A 17,416-nucleotide genomic window follows, 5' to 3' on the forward strand; every position below is an offset into this window, starting at 1 on the left:
CAAGTTATCTTCTTTCACAATCTATCGATAAAACTATCGACAACAACTACAAAACTATTTAAAATTTTGTGAAAACTGGCAACCCTACAAATGCCATTTTACTCCGTCTTAAAAAAAGACAGACTATAGTTGTATGTTAGTTATGATAAAAGGGCAGAATAGGCACCGGCGCTTTGAGCCAAAGAGCCATGCGGCACGCGTGAGTGCAAGGTAGATTATATGGATAAATCTTGTTACCCAGCTGAGGACCCCGACCTTCGCGATACCACGATCTAGAGACGTGGTGAAGTTCACCGCGGCCCACGACAAGGCCACAAGTGGGCGTGGGAATTACCTAAATATGGGTTGATTTTTACAATGGTGGGAATTGTCAGCCTTTTAAACACGTGTCACGAAAGCTTGGAATGAGGGGCTCAATGTACTCTTGAATAATAAAACAACGTGTGTTGTTACAACGTATCGTACTTTGGTATAATGAAGCCATACGTCAAAGTATAATACGAACTACATTAAACCAGGCACACGACTTGTTCGTCCCGTCTCTTGGTTACATAAAAAAAAACTTGTTTTTGATTAGAGTATATCGGTATTTGATTTTCAATTCGGGACTTAACCACGTATAACCATTGACTTACAATTATGTGGACGTCGGGTCCGCGCTAAAAAGTGTCCGCACTTGTAAGGCGCTAAAATCGTATACAGAGCGCCAAACTCCGCTTTAGTCTTCATTTGTTCGACTGACAGCGCGATACTGCGATGACATTACAATTTAAATTTCGAATAGGACAGAACGAACTTGTTGGGTGTCTGGTACTAAACTACACGCCTGTCCGTAACAGTTGCAGTGCACTCAGAGCTTTAAATTGCTTTAAATTGCTGCTAATCTGAGGTGCACTGCTTCTGCGCTCATAGCCCTGAGACACAAGTCGACAAGTACCATGTGCCTGTAATTTCACCAAAACCCTTACCTATCAAAATCGGAACGCAGTAATGGTTACATTACTGCTTGGCGGCAGAAATAGGTAAGATTGACCAACTCTTTCTAAGGGAATTATTCGTTTTATGTCTTAAAATTTTATTAACATAAGCCGTGTTTACCGTTACGCTCTTGTTAAAAAGGACACAACCAATGCCCATCAAAAAAAGTATGGTTTTTTGCCTCTGCTTTAAAGTGTTGAATTGGAGTTAGTCCCTTTGTCACTGGAGGCAGTGTACATAAAGTACCGTAGCAGAACTTGTGGAATTTTCCTCATAGAGATTTTCCTGTGTGACTCAAACTAGGTTAAAACAAAACGGCATCAACAGCTGAAATGATTCAAAGTTCGTTAAAAACTACTTTTTGAATTTTATTAGGTACATAAACTTGTTACAGTATACATGCTATCTTTGTCTTCTTCAATAAATCTTTAAAGGAACAAAACGACAAGTTGTCTGTTGCGAATTATTAACCAATTATAACATAGTAAAGGGGCGCGTGTGACCAATCGCGTCTAGTGGAACAAACGGAGTGCTTAGAACTGTGCCTTTATATATTTATGGAAAAAGATAATTAGTCGCTTTTAGTAGTACCAGTTTTCCTCGTCATTATGGAACAATACGAAAAGTTATTTAACTAAAAATATATTAGTAGTTATTCGTTAAACTTGCATGTATTTTTGAGTTCAGAGAAATTGTACTCATAAAAATGTCCGATAGATAAGATTGTGCCTTCAAAAACAATAAAAAAAAAACAAGGTTAGGAAACTAATAGAGACATGTCGTTTTGATATATGATGTAATCGGACACACTGAAAGCAATGGGACAATAAAAACCAAACGGGCACAGGTCGTCTTATTCCGTTGTTCATTGGAGACACTGATCTAACAATGTCCGACGTCTGCTGAATCTTTTCATCATCGCTACCAAAACCCTTTTATACTTCCCACTGTAAGTGGTAAGCGGGGTAAGTAAGTAACGCCTGTCCATAACAGTTGCAGTGCCACTCAAGAGCTTTAAATCGCATAGATCTGCGGGGAACTGCCACTGCACCCGTCACCCTGAGACATAAGTTGACAAGTCCCATGTGCCTGTAATTTAACCAAAATCTTTATGCTCAGATGCGTTCGGGGAAGCGTTCCGGGCGCGGCAATTTACAAAATATTTTTCCGCGTTCCATCATAAGGTGGATAATGACATAAAGTCTAAGATTGATCTGCTGGTGCCCACGCGTATACCTTGGGGTGATAAGGGTGCGGTGGCCCTGCGTCGCCGGCCGCGGCTCTTATGCAAGCCCGTTACTCGTACGGCACATGCCGCAAACGCGCCTACCGTTCGCGCTATAGGACATACTTACTCAGTATGATCACATTGACATATTCGCTGATAGCGTTGAATATATATGTAGGGAGAGTTGTAAATTTTTAGATTTAGAATAGTTTAGTAATACTATAATTAAATATATTTATAATTATCTGTTTATGACATGTAAGCGTGTTGGTTATTTAGCTGTAAGTTTACAATGTAAATGAATAAATAAACCATACGCCGCCGGCCGCCCCTGCGCGGCCAAAGCATAACCCTACAAAACCGGAACAAAGTAATACTGACATTACTGTTTGGCATTACATTACACAAAAACAGGTAGCACAACGGGCAATGGAGCGCACCATGGTCAGCATTTCCCTCATCGACCGCATACCCAACGTGGAGATACGACAGCGAACAAGGGTCATAGACGTCGGTATGCGGATCGCGAGCCTAAAATGGAGACGGGCAGGACACGTTGCTGGACGGGACGACGGCCGATGGACCAAGGCGGTTACTAATGGTACCCGGTAGGAGCGACCACCTACTAGATGGTCGGACGATATTGTCGGGGTGGCCGGAAGATGCAGTGTGCATAACTGACACACTGAGACACAAGTTGACAAGTCCTATGCGCCTGTAATTTCACCAGCACCCTTACCCTTAAAAACCGGGACACAGGTATGATCACATTACCGCTTGGCGGCAGAAATAGGTAAGGTAGCAGTACTTCCCTTGACGAACACTTTCGCAAGGAGGCTGTATGTATCATATTGTTTTTAACAAACAATGAAATGGCAGATGGACCCGCATGTTACCCTGGTATTACTCTTTATAATTATTATTCTAATAATATTTTCCTGTTGTTTGTTAGCAAGTTAATCAGTTAATTTATGTCTTGTGGCAAAACAGTCCCCGTTTGAGGTAAATATATTAATTATTTAGCAATGTTTTACAGCTGCCTTGTTTTCCTTTACGATATAACGATTACTATGTACTAGCGTAAGTTATGTAAGTAAGGCTGTAACAAGAAAAGGGAATAAAAACGTCCTAACAAAACACTCCCTACTTAAGTACTAAAAACGTGAAACAGGCTTACTCCGACAGGGCTGAGTTATACGAGATATTATTAGGTTAGATTGGTGTTAAAATTGACACAGGACTTGGTTTGGGAACTGGTAAAAGGAGAAATTAAGCAGAAAGTGGCGACGGAACGAAAACAAAGTGAGAATAACGGGTCAACGAAATTAGAGAACGATCTCATGGAGGGTATAAAACATGAGATAGTATTGATTGCTGATGATACTTCCATATTATTTGAAGTTAAAAGGCACCAATGTTCCTACGACGATGTAAACAATGCTATATCTAAAGTAGTTGATTGGTTTGCTATTAATAACCTGCACCTTAATGAGAAAAAAACAAATTGTGTGAAATTTACGTTACCCAATGTTAGAGAGACGGTTACAAACATTGTAGTTAGAAACGAAGATTCAATCTTGTACAATTGTATTTCTATGTATAACGTTAGACGCTAAATTACAATGGGGTCCACATATAAGTAAGTTATCAAAACGACTCAGCTCTACAGTGTACGCGATAAACAAAAATACGGAAACTTTCAGAAGTCGAAACCGCTAGACTGGTTTACTTCAGGTACTTTCACAGTGTAATGACATACGGCATTTTGCTTTAGGGTAATGCCGCCGATATCAATAGAATCTTTGTCCTGCAGAAACGTGCGGTTAGGGCAATTTACAATCTGGGCCCCAAAGTATCTTTGAGAGATAAGTTTAAGGAAATTAACATTGTTACACTAGCGTCACAGGAAATTTATGAAAATGTAGTTTATGTTAAGAGGGATAGTAATTTATTTATGAAAAATAGTGACAGACATAACATTAATACGAGGAATAAAAATAAACAAGCTGTTCTTGACAATCGTCTTCACAAAGTCACAGATTCATTTAAGGGGTAATGTATATGCTTCTATAACAAGATTCCGGTTGATATTCACGAGGCTTAAACTATAGTGAAATAAAAACCTTCTTCTCTAATTGAGAACCTCCTTTTCTAAGTCGGTTAAAAACTTAAACATGTTGACTGTTGGCAAACAACGTTGATTGACTTATTTAAAACATTTTATGAACTTTATTTGACACGTAATAACCTTTCAAAGCTTATAAAGTGATTTATAATTTTAACAATATTGTTGTTTGTTCCCAAAGATCAAGATTGGCCGTGGTTACATTTGACAATGGCCATAAAACGCCTGCCATCTCATATCCGTTTCCGGCGTAAGCACAGGTTCCAACAATGCAATGTCATTGTCGTACGACAGACGTGCGACTGTCGCAAAGGTAGACCTTATAACGATCGCTAAGCACGTTACAGTGACATCCGAATACTAGAGGTTTGCGAAACTTTTTGAAGGAATGGCTTGTGTCGTGTAATTAATAACCTGGCGCCATCGAGTATATAACCAGAAATAGAGACGAAATGTCATTTAATTTGCTTGAAAACTATTCTGCCAAATCGTTACGGTGACAACTGCGCTCCGATTGGCCAGCCCGAATTCGAAACAATTGACGGGTGTCGTCAATTGTTTCACTTCAAATCGACCAGTTTAACTTAAGTTTTGCTATAATGGACGTTAATTGCAAAATTACATATTTAATTACCGATAAAATGTGATTCCGTTTATTTTTGTAATTAGATGTTTTGCTGTTTTTCCCACACCACCGAATGGAACAGCCCCTACATTGTTAGAGATATTATCTTTATTATAATAAATACAGAATATTTTTGGAATATACGGAGACGTACACACAGGCCAGTTGTTGGCGCTGTACTATTTCAGCTTTCTAATTTGTGATTTCAGCGCAAACGAGAGTTGCTATTTAAAAGTGATATAAGGCGTATTTGCCTGATGAGTTGTCAGGGATGGATGGCCATTATTTCGTCTCTATTACTGGTTATCTATTCGATGCTTTGGTGCTTTCTATATTGTATATGTATACGAGATGTATATGAGACTGTTTCGTTAATTTACTTATAAATGGCTATTACTACGAATAATTCACATTTTCCTACCGTTTATTATCAAAACGTTAGGGGGCTTCGCACAAAAACCTTAGTTTTTTATTGCAATTTACTTACGAAGTCATATGATATTATTATACTTACTGAGACATGGTTATTGGATGGGATTGCGGACTCGGAGTTATTCGATGGTAGGTATGTGGTTTGGCGGCGAGATCGTGATTATTCATTGACAGGGCAAGCCCTAGGAGGTGGAGTGCTTATTGCTACCCGCAAGGAGTTGGCCGTTATTCCTCAACTCACTCATCAATCTTCAGCGGAAGATTTGTGGCTTGCGTTATCTTTGAAAACTGCTAGTGATCAAATTATCACTTTACACCTTTGTGTTTTGTATCTGTGTGAACAAAAAAGTGGTAACATAACCTTGAAATCGTTCTCTTTACAGTTACAGAACTTCTTGGATAAACTAAGTGAGGTTAGGCTTAGCAACATTAATGATAAGTTCTTGATTGTGGGTGATTTTAATTTAAGTGATATTCATTGGAGATTAAGTCATAATTTATATATACCCTACAATTATTCTACTCATGATCAGTGTATGTTAGTAGATGAATTAAGTCTGCTTAATCTTAATCAATATAACGGTATAGTCAATAAGTATGACAAGATCTTGGATCTTGTACTATGTGATGATACAGTATCAGTTTCGGAATGTATGGAGCCGCTTGTACCGCTTGATCCTTACCATAAGGCTCTGATTATTTCTTTGCAATTTATCCCATTTACTCCTTTAAAGTCAGCCTCATATATAAAATATTTTTATAATAAGGCCAACTACGATCTAATTAACGCTGAATCAATGAAAATTAACTGGGACAATGAATTTTCATCGCGTACATTGGATCAGTGCGTTGAATTCTTTTATACTAAGTTTCGTGAATTTAGGGATCAATATGTACCTAATAAAGTTGTTATTCCGGGTACTTTTCCTATTTGGTACACGTCCTCGTTAAAGAAGGCTATTAAGGAGAAATTTAAATATCACCGGAAATATAAATTGTATGGTAATAGGTGTGACTTGGTGTCGTATCAATTTCAAAGAGATCGGGTGAAGTCCTTGGAAAATCAGTGTTTCTTGCATTATACTAAGTCAATTGAGATTAACATTCAAAAACATCCTAAATTGTTTTGGTCGTTCATTAAATCTCGTTCTGCCTCTCATGGTGTGCCTAGCAGTCTGCGCTATGGAGATATTATGATTAATACTGGCATAGATGTTTGCAATGCCTTCTCTGACTATTTTAAAAAATCTTTTTTGAGTGCTACGTCACCTAGTAGTTTTAATTCAGTGAAAACTGATTACCATTCTACCTCTGATATTGCCACGATCACTGTTGATATTAAACATCTTACTAATTTGTTACGCAAACTTGACCCTAGTAAGTCGGCGGGTCCAGATCACTTACCTGCGCTCTTCCTAATCAATTGTGCTACCTGCATTGCTAAGCCAGTCTCATTAATATTTGAACGTTCTTTTACAGAATGTTACGTACCAACAGTATGGAAATGCGCGTTTGTCACCCCTGTCTTCAAGAAAGGCTCTAAATCTGATATAACTAACTATAGACCCATTTCTAAATTATGTATTTTGTCTAAAGTGTTGGAAAGGATTGTTTATGATCAAGTTTACTTAGCATTAAAGAACTCTTTTAGTCCTACCCAGCATGGTTTCCTTCGTCGTAGATCAACTTTATCCAATCTTGTATTATTGAATGAATTTGTTTCGGAATCTATGGACAGTGGTTACCAAGTTGATGTCATCTATACTGACTATAGCAAGGCTTTTGATAAGATTGATCATAATATCCTTCTCACTAAACTCTCTAAAATTGGCATCAGAGGTGATCTTCTCAGATGGTTTTCCTCATACATAGATAACAGGTCTCAAGCAGTAGTCGTAAATAATTATATATCGAGTTGGGTTTCAATACCCAGTGGAGTCCCTCAAGGGTCTTTATTAGGGCCACTCCTTTTTAATATATTTATTAACGATATTTGTGATTGTTTCCGCTATTCTAATTTACTAAGTTTTGCTGACGACATGAAAATTTATGCCAAGATATCATCTGTTGATGACGCTAATGCTCTCCAGTCTGATTTGTCTCGTCTTGGTGACTATTGTATTAATAATAATTTAGACCTCAATCCCTCTAAATGTTTCTCAGTTACCTTCTCCCGTAAATATAATAATATACTTACTTTATATAGCCTAAAAAATTCTATTCTTCAACGCAAGACTAGCATGAGAGATCTAGGTGTTATTCATGACTCAAAGCTCATTTTTGATGCTCATATTGATGCAATTATCTCTCAGGCCACTAAGTCACTTGGTTTTGTAATGCGTAACTCATTCTGTTTTTCCAGGCCTATAACTTTTCAAACACTATACTGTGCATATGTTCGCAGTAAGCTAGAATTTGCCTCCCAGATTTGGAATCCGGAATATCAATGTTATGTGGACAGATTAGAGCTAGTCCAAAAAAAATTTATTAAATTCCTAAGTTATAAAATGGGCCTACCATATAACTCTTCGAATTATTTTCAGCTTTGTAATGATAGGCGCCTATTGTCGCTTGTTACTCGCCGGAAAATCGCTGATATTGTTTTTATTTTGAAAATTATTAATGGTGATATTGACTGTTCTGAATTGTTGAGTCGTATTTCTTTTAAGGTACCTTCGCGTCCGACGAGGAAGTATTGCCCTATTGCACTTCCCTTTGCTAGAACGAATTATAGGCTAAATAGTTTTATTTGTAGGGCTATTAAGAGTTTGAACGGTGTGTTGAGCGACAATGATTTTGATATAGATATATTTAACTGCCGCGTGCATGCAGTGAAGCGTAAACTGATAGATGTTTTAGTTATTTGACATGCCAGGAGGGTTAACTTTTAGTGATTATTTAGCTTGTTTATGATCTATGTTTTTTTTGTATTTTTTAAATATTTCTTTATGATATTGTTAATTATTTAGTTTGCTAAGTTTCTTTTATTGTGTATTTGTTCTACTTAAATTGGCGCTGGTACCTTTAATATATTTACTATACTCTGTTACTATAGGCGAAAACCTGTAATTGGCTAGTTTGTAGTTTTTGTTGTTTTTAATACATGTATCATAGCTGTTGGTTTTCCATGAATAAATAAATAAAATAAATAAATAGTATTTACAGTTAGGTATATATATTTGCGTGTGATGCACTTTGGTAGCATGGCTTACTAGACTGCGATCGCTCACTATGGTACTGGCAGAAAACCAGCACTGTTTGACTTCTCTCTGTCTACAGTATTTATGCTGAGCCATTTCAGCACAAAATGTAGTCATAGGTACATTAAACTTTTATTAGTTCTTATAGTATTTGTTTGTTTTTCTGACGATATTTGCTTTTATCGCTTGTGTTTTATATAAATGTGTATAAAATTAATAATGAATGTCCTATGTGCTTTTATGTTATACTCTGTGAAGTGATTGTAAATGTTATGTTTCAAACAGAAATTTTTGCCGAATACACGTGTTATCTATCTATCTATCTATTCTAGTAAATACGTGATCGAAAGAGAATACTTAGTTATGTTTTCCCAGACGGTCAGAAATTCGAGTGCAAAGGGCATTTCATCTTCAGGTCATTTCATATCCTTCTGTACTAGTAGTTTGTTGATGAAATACTACGCGCTCCGTGTTCAGTATAATAAATAAAAATGTAGGTTCTCGGGTTTCTCTCAGAGAAAAGTTTAAGGAGACTGGTGGCATCGCAGTACATTCACTCAAATATTTCGTATGCCCGTAAAAATATACATTATTTTCGTTAAGAAAGAAGATATCCATAATATTAACCTTAGAACTAACCCCAAATTCACGATACCACGATTTTGTTTAACTAAGGTAAACGATTATTTATTATGGGGAATCGTATACGTTGTTACAATAAGATTCCGGAGTATATATTAATATTATCATTTCCTAAGTTTAAAACTTACATTAAAAGTATATTAATTGAAAAGTCATATTCCAAATTTGTACATTACGTGTTAGATAAAATGTATGGAAAGACAACATGAGTCTAGATTCCGCACAATTATGATTCAAAGCATTTAAGTTTATTTGAAAAGAGCAATCTCTAGAGTTTCTTGCTCGTTTTTCTCAGGGAGGTCAGCGCAGTGAACGAGCAGTAGCAAGAGTTAAAAATTAACCTTATGGAATAAATGATTTTTGACTGTGACTTTGATGTAGGTAAAGCCGGCACTGTCGCCAGTAATAGAGAATTAGGAAGGTTTTACCTTGTGGTTTTACATAAGGACGCATTCTTTTTATCTTAAGTTAATAATAATAATAATAATAATAACGCACACACTCTACATAGCCCCGCACTAGGAAAACCCTGTGTCGCGGGTGCCATGGACACACACATAGACAATCACAAATTACACCCAAACTCACGAGATAAACAATTGTAGGTCATACAGCTATTTCTCCCGGCCCGGGAATCGAACCTGGGACCTCTGCATGGCAGTCCGGCATGGTAACCGTTCGGCCACAGAGGCAGTAAATTTATTTAGGAACTTCTGTACAATGTGTATGCCAGTTCCATCGTACCCTAAACTATAGCTTACATGTCTGGGCGGCGCTGTTGGAGAGCCGATTCAACAAATAATAATAGAGTTTTTATCTGTTTCGTGTGGGTATGGCTTAATATACATTTTATAGCACCTAAGGATGGTCATCTGTAGGTCTCTCATGAACTCCGCCCTCTATTTACTTAAGGGCTTATTTTTAGTATATTATAAAGAGTAAAAAAAACCGATAGGTTGTTTGATGAATTAATTAGCATAGGAAATGGAACTATTTTTCCGGATTTAAATCGCGTATATTTGTTTTTTCAAACAAACCGACGTTTTGGGCCCTTTACATGGGAATACGCGATAAAAATTTTAATCCGGAAAAATAGTTTCATTTCCTATGTGTAACAATCGCGAAAACCTAAGAACTCGATATGAATTAATTAGCGTCAAATTTTTTGTAGTTTAATGGCCTTGGGTGTGTGCTATTTATAAATATTTTGTTACTCGTTATTCCAAGTTATTGTCAAATATAATTTATTAGATAATTAAATTACATATTGTACATAAGAAATAACTGAAAAAAAAACACAAAGTCAAATAAGTACAGTATTATGGTTTTTCTCGTCACTAATCATGACAGACAGACAACTGACGCTTTTTCGAAAGAAGCTGGTTTAAATTATTGAATTTAAATAGAAAATCAACATATTACATAAAAAAAATAAGTCAAGAAATAGATTTCTCACAGGTGGCGTTACGTAAAGCACATGGAAAAATTCGTGAGGTCCGCTAGTTCGTTCCGTGGCTTAGTTGGCACATCTGGCACGGTTTGTTAGAAGACCTTGGTCCGAATCCAGCCGGATCGCAAGGAATTGTTCCGCGTTACAAAAAATTACATGTTTGATGTAGATTCTACTCCAGTCATAAAAAATATATGTAAATAATATCAGTACAGCGTACTAACATTATATGTTCATGGAATTACATCTATTTGCCAAGTTTTATTAAAATTGGTTACAGGAAAATGCGCGAAACCGGATTCATCCCCTAGTTTGCCACCCTTAGAGGTGGAATATTTACTTCATATTTAAATGGGACCACTATTGAGGTACTCTCTTTCCACCAAAAAAAATCATCGAAATCGCTTCACAAATGCCAAGTATTCGGTACCATATATAAAAAAAAATACAGTCGAATCTAGCACCTACTACTTTCTTTTGTGAAGTCAAAAATGGTAAAAGTATATATTAATACCAATTATTGATATTAATATTTAAATACAGGTTGCAAATCTATCCTTGATACAGTGTTGGTTTTTGTGAAATTACTCCATTAGTTTGCTCCAATAATTATTAATTTATTATTAAAGGCCATCCAAAAGCATACAATTCAAATTTAAAAATCTATTTTGCATGACCAGTTTATAATGCCAATGACAAGATATCACAGAAACTTAAAAAAATAACATGACGTGACAAAGTAAGCTTATGTTTTAATAACTACGTTCAACATAAATAAGTATATTACAAATTAGAACCTATATTTAAATCTATTTACTAACTCGTATTAAAAAAGGTAGAATTATTAAAACAGTTTATATTAAAATAATAATAATAAATATTGTAAATAAAAGGTACAATTTTACACGAACAATTTATTATTTAAATTGTCGTGATAGGGGGAAAAAGAACTCAATTATAACGGCTCAAGGTGGACAAATTACTACACTAATTCGTCGCTTAAATGAATGTTTAGTATATATATAAAAACTCTTTTGAAGTTACCACTACAATCATTACAAAGATTATTTTTATTTTAAGTATATTATGAAGAAAATACGAAAAAAGAAATAGTGATGAAGAAAGTTAGAACCGTATTCCTTATTTTAAACCAAATTACAAAAGACTTTGTACGGAAAATTCCACTAATTACGAATTCAAAGTTTTTGTTTGAAGTGACAATAAATTGTGATTCAAGTGAAAATGAAAACATAAATATTGACTCCCGCCGCTTGAGACACTATTTAGAAAACCCAAACAAAAGTATTAAGTTATTTAAGAGAAAGTGAAAACGTAATGTATTAGAACCACAAAGGAACATATTTAATGAGGATGCCCATAATTAAACGAAGACATGTTTCAAAGGATATCCAAGCTAAAACACTTAATAAAAAAAAAATTTAGTATGTGCAAAGATGTCAATGTTACTGCAAAATTTATTGTACGTAGTTGGGCGTGCAGTAATTAATTCTGGCCATAGTTCATACGACTTGGTGGAATGTAGAATATTTTATGAAGTGGGTGAAAATGATGGCGACTATAATCACTACAAGACGAGACAGGGAAACAAGAAAAGGGCTGTCTAGGCGAGTATTAAAAACATCATGTAGGAAGGCCATATCTAGGAGCTGTTCGCAGATTTCCTCATATGTGGCGAACTGTTTTTTACTCTTATAACTTCTTAGAAATTCAATAAACATTTGTTTCACTTCTCATGCTCTCAAAGTTCGTATTTATGCTGAGTGTAGGCTGCATAAAATAGGATTTTATGCTCTAGCGCATAAAATAAAAAAAACCATCACATTAAATATGTGTAATTGTTGTAATTTTACATTCAATTTTAATTAAATCATCGTTTATTTGTAATATGAATATTAATTATGTTTATTACAAATAAACTCGTTCATAAAACCCATTTTACCCTCGACTTAAGTATCCATATACTCGTCTCGGGTAAAATGACGCTTTTGTGCACTTGTTGTACAATTTACAATCTACAATTGTATGCGCTCAACGTGCTTGAATACTAAAAAAATTCCTTCTATCCGGTTCCATTCGCCGTGGCTGACTCTCGAATTTTTCTTAGTGCTTGTTGCAGATGTTTATTTTTTATTTTAACGACGCCGTAGCGCCATCTGTGAGAAATTTCTGAAAGTTTTTCTTCACTCAGCTTGGTACCAGTTACTAGTGGCTGACTTAGGGTCGTATTCCAGAACTTTACTCAATGCTCAAGTCAGGATTTGAGTATAGTTTAAAGCATTCGAAATCATACTCAAGTCCCTGCCATTAGGGTCGTATTTCCAATGCTTGTGTTTCCAGTGCAATCCTGACTTGAGCCTTGAGTAGAGTTCTGGAATACGACTCTTAGGGTCATATTCTAGAACTATACTTAATGCTCAAGTCAGGATTTAAGTATGGTTTAAAGCATTCGAAATCGTACTCAAGTCCCTGCCATTAGGGTCGTATTTCCAGTGCTTGAAATCACACTCTGATCCTGACTTGTGCATTGAGTAGAGTTCTGGAATACGGCCCTGAGAGTCGTATTCCAGAACTTTACTCAATGCTCAAGAGGAGACATATTTTAAAGTTTTTCTTGTTTAAATGTATATGAATAAAATTGATCTCGATGGTAGCTACTACTATCGAGTTCAATTTTATTGCTTTGGCCTAAGCCAACTGTCAAAATAAGAATAAAGAAGGCAATAACGCAATTAATAATTATTAGAACGTCGTAACATGCACAATTCAGTCATTTTTGGCAAAATGTTATCTTCTTTCACAATCTATCGATAAAACTATCGACAACAACTCATGACTATTTAAAATTTTATAAAAATTGGCGAACCTGCATATGTCATTTTGGTACTTGGCACTTGGTGTAACGGGCTGGTGTCCGCAACTCGACGTCAAGGCGCCTATTTTGCGTGTATATATATATGTCATTTTACTCCGTCTTCACAAAAGACAGACTATACTTTATTACAAAATCAGGTAGGTACTAGCTCTTGTTTATACCATGCAAGCAACTTGATCGCTGTTAGAACATCTCACAAAGCTTCTACGTTGAAGGCCGAGCGGTCATTTCGCATCAGCCTATCTCATTTCCGTCCCCCCACATGAAGGCAATGAGAAGTCGTTTTGATCGGCTATTTTTATATCAAATCATTGTTTACAGTCGATACTATGCTCTGTTGCCATCTTGGACAAATTCTACACCTTTCCACCGCCTCATTAACCGTTTTGATCAAAGTGATATAATCACATCCTTGGAATGACATACAAATACAAATATAGGCAACAGGCCTATAGAGGTAGTGGACGACTAAATCTATCTCGATCATTGTCTATCCTTCGGCCCCGCTTTTCAGTTTAATAAAATCACGAGACGAACTCAGTTGGAAGATGTGTTCAAGTTTAGAATCTCTCAATGCCTGAAGACCAAAGTGTTCAACCAATGTGTCCTACCCATCGAGTATATGACCAGAAACAGAGATAAGGGCCGTTTGTTGTTTTTTTACAGCCTTTACGCCTTTACCGTTCTTATCCCTTCCTGTATTCTTATTTCTAAAATAAAATGAATGTGGACAGAGCGTTGTATTCAATTACGCAAGCCCCGCGTGACAGTTTTAACTGTTCGTCACGTCTCCTTGTAAAGCGACTTTTTTGACCTGTACCCCTTTTTACTAAAGCCACAGTAATGCTTGCAATCGCCCAGCCTGCTGCAGACATGCAGAAGGCGGAGTGACTCTTTTCGTACACCCCGCGTTCCGGTTATGAAGTGTAAGGGTGTTGGTGAAATTTCAGGCACATGGGACTTATGTCTGTGAGTGGCGCGCGCAGTGGCAGTGCCCCTCAGAACTTTGTGATTTGCAAGGGGATTGCCTCTCTGAAACTCAGCTTGCGCCTGTTCTTTTGCCAGCACCTTTCGAACGCAGTAATAAACTACTTGGGGGTTGAAATAGTTATGGTATATTACACCATATTTCGATCAATTATCAAAATTACTTTATATATTTCACAGACGTCAATTCGGCTCGATCCATTTCCGGCGTTATTATTTTGTCGTTAGTTATACTGTCAGAGTTTACTGCGTTTGTCCTGACTCCGTAGCCGAACGGTTACTAAGCTGGTCTGCAACGCAGAGGTCCCGAGTTCGATTCCAAGACAATGTCAAATAGTTTCATTCGAATGATGCATTTTTTAATTAGGTCGAGTATTGCTTTTTGACAGAAATTGTCGGAGGTATGTCGGAAGGAGATTGAAAGTACAGACTTACATTTATTTTTCTTGTTAGTTATTGAAAAGTATACTATCGATTCAATTGATGATAATTGGTGCGTAAGGGGATGTTCTTATCATCGAAACAATTAAAATCGGGGCGGCTGGGCTTATTTTTAGAAAGAGACTCATTAGTTTAATGTGGAATTTTGTGATATATTAAACTAGTTATATTCTTAATCCTGCCGATAGCTCTCAAACAATACGCTAGATTGTGATGATGTCAGCTTGTGTCTAATATCATTTGTTTTCCACGGAATAGCGAGAAATCGCAGTAGCCACGTCAATTTTGTTTTTAACGTATATAGTACTTAACATAATCCAGGTGAACTCTACCAAATTGCATAATTTTTACATTACGTGGACGACCATGTCATTTGGCGCATGATTCTTGATTTGGCATTGTAGATACGTAAAACGTGTGATTGCTGAGTACTACAGCATTTTTCTCATATATATTCTATACTAAATCTATTGATTTTTGTTTTGTAAGAAAAAGACATCAACGAAGTCAGATTTTTGCTTCACGTGAAAGACATCAACGAAGCCACGTGAGTTTTTAAACGACTCATCTAAGAAATTGTTTTTTGAAAAAATCATTGTTCCCTTGGGACAAAACCGTCGAATGTGGGTATACTAACGTATACTAACGATTTGCTATCGACCTGCGCAAGCCGTTTCCGGGTCCGTTTGAAAAAACTTAGTGGAGAGAGATTTTTGCTATTTAAAAAAAAATATATGTATCCAAGTATACTTATGACGAGTGTGAGCATACTTACGATATACTAACGATTGCCGTAGAAAGAACCACTAACACCCGTTTTAGGGTGGCAGTGTGAAGTTGACCACCGCAAAAAGTAAAAAAAAATCATTGTTCCGTGAATCAGTGAATACTAACGACCACAGGTCGTTTCTGGGCACCGTTTAGGCGGTGGTCAACTTCATACGAGTCGTGGGTTAGAGTGTAATTTGTGGTTGCTTATGTGTATTTCTTTGTACCCGAAATAACTTGAGACACATACAAATGAAATTAAAAGCAAGTTTTATTCCATCTTCTTCTTCTATAGCCGTTCTTAACCTCTAAGATGTAGGCCTCCTTTATTATGAAATGCCATCTTTCCAGGTCTTGAGCAGTTTCTAATCACTTTGTTCCTTTGATATCGTCGTACCAACGCATATGATCTTCCTCTTGAGCGTCTTTAATTCCATATAAAATAAAACAATGGCCTATATTTTAGTTTTGAAGGGTAAGGGGTGCTGGTAAAATTACAGGCACTTGTCAAATTATGTCTCAAGGTGACAGGCGCAATGACAGTGCCTTTCATATCTTTGCGATTTAAAACTTTGAGTGGCACTTCAACTGTTATGGACGGGCTTACTATCAGGCGCACGACTTGTTCTTCCCGTCACTTGATATTAAAAATAAAATTATATGAAATCAGTCAGTCGGACACTGTCGCCGGTTGCCGCAACCGCAATTGTCCTGGTGTCCAGCACAAGACACACGTTTGCGCGGCACCTAAAGTGACAACCGAATAGTAGCCTCGAAGTGGTTGCAAAAAACGTAACAAAGATGGGTAGACGACATTGTCAAGGTCGCGGGCCGTAAATGGGTGAGGCTGGCGCAAGATCGTATTGCCATTGGAACTACATCTATGTGCCCAGTATTATTGAAATTGATTAATAGAAAGTGGGTGAAATTCTACAAATCGGTTTCTTCCCTTTATTTGCCACTGTCAGAGGTTCCAACAAAAAAGAATCATGGAAATCGGTTCACAAATTTTTACGTACAAAAAAAATACAGTCTGTATCTTTTTGTATTTCAATTATTGAGAACCTTTAATTTTTTTTTTTGGAGTCGGTTAAAAATACTAACCCTATTTTTAAGTGTACTAACTCCTATGGATGAACTTCCGAAATAATGTTTTGTGAAAACCTAAGATATCGATATATTAAAATTATGTTACCATGGTGGTCTGCAACGCAGAGGTCCCAAGTTCGATTCCCAGGCCGGGAGAATTAAATATAAATAATAAATAAATAATAGACAACATAAAGTACGTTGCTGTGATCCCAAAGTAGTAGCTAAAGCACTTGTGTTACGGAAATCGAAAACAATGACGGTACCACAAACACCCATCTCGAGATAATATTGAAAAGTTAGTTTCTACACTGGCCCGGCCGGGGATCGAACCCCGGGCCTCAGAGATGGCGACATCACGAAAATCGGTGTGCAAGCCATTCGACCACGGAGGCCGTCGAAGAACTAATATTTGTATGGCCTTCATCTAGTAGTAGTAGTATATTGATGAGTCTGTGCATTAAATAATCTATATCATCATCACCCACAACTTGACTACACTCACCGTTGCATACAGATAGAGCTCCTTGTGAAAGAGTTCGTCCAGGGTAGTACTGC

At 36.7% G+C, this 17,416-nt stretch overlaps 1 protein-coding gene across 2 annotated transcripts in view; it reads right to left on the reverse strand.

Annotated features, from left to right (window-relative positions):
• The window catches only part of LOC113225701 (multidrug resistance protein homolog 49-like), a 77,890-nt gene that overhangs the window by 26,119 nt on the left and 34,355 nt on the right, over nt 1-17,416 (reverse strand). The window lies entirely within an intron of this gene.

Source organism: Hyposmocoma kahamanoa, unplaced genomic scaffold, assembly GCF_003589595.1.
Source record: "Hyposmocoma kahamanoa isolate Upper Pololo Valley unplaced genomic scaffold, ASM358959v1 170, whole genome shotgun sequence".
Lineage (NCBI taxonomy): Eukaryota > Metazoa > Arthropoda > Insecta > Lepidoptera > Cosmopterigidae > Hyposmocoma > Hyposmocoma kahamanoa.